The following is a 687-nucleotide window of genomic DNA, read 5'->3' as shown; positions in this document are numbered from 1 at the left end:
GCACCAGATCTGTTAGTTTTTCTTTAAGAAGCCCTCCTGTTCTCCACTCATTACCTGTATAACTGCACCTGTTTGAACTCGTTACCTGTATAAAAGACACCTGTCCACACACTCAATCAAACAGACTCCAACCTCTCCACAATGGCCAAGACCAGAGAGCTGTGTAAGGACATCAGGGATAAAATTGTAGACCTGCACAAGGCTGGATGGGCTACAGGACAATAGGCAAGCAGCTTGGTGAGAAGGCAACAACTGTTGGCGCAATTATTAGAAAATAGAAGAAAATAGAAGAAGTTCAAGATGATGGTCAATCACCCTCGGTCTGGGGCTCCATGCAAGATCTCACCTCGTGGGGCATCAATGATCATGAGGAAGGTGAGGGATCAGCCCAGAACTACACGGCAGGACCTGGTCAATGACCTGAAGAGAGCTGGGACCACAGTCTCAAAGAAAACCATTAGTAACACACTACGCCGTCATGGATTAAAATCCTGCAGCGCACACAAGGTCCCCCTGCTCAAGCAGGCGCATGTCCAGGCCCGTCTGAAGTTTGCCAATGACCATCTGGATGATCCAGAGGAGGAATGGGAGAAGGTCATGTGGTCTGATGATTCAAAAATAGAGCTTTTTGGTCTAAACTCCACTCGCCGTGTTTGGAGGAAGAAGAAGGATGAGTACAACCCCAAA

The sequence above is a fragment of the Salvelinus sp. IW2-2015 genome, linkage group LG31 (genome assembly GCF_002910315.2).
Source record: "Salvelinus sp. IW2-2015 linkage group LG31, ASM291031v2, whole genome shotgun sequence".
Taxonomy (NCBI): Eukaryota; Metazoa; Chordata; class Actinopteri; order Salmoniformes; family Salmonidae; genus Salvelinus; species Salvelinus sp. IW2-2015.
The sequence above is the reverse complement of the archived record's forward strand: the minus strand, read 5'-3'. Positions refer to the sequence as shown.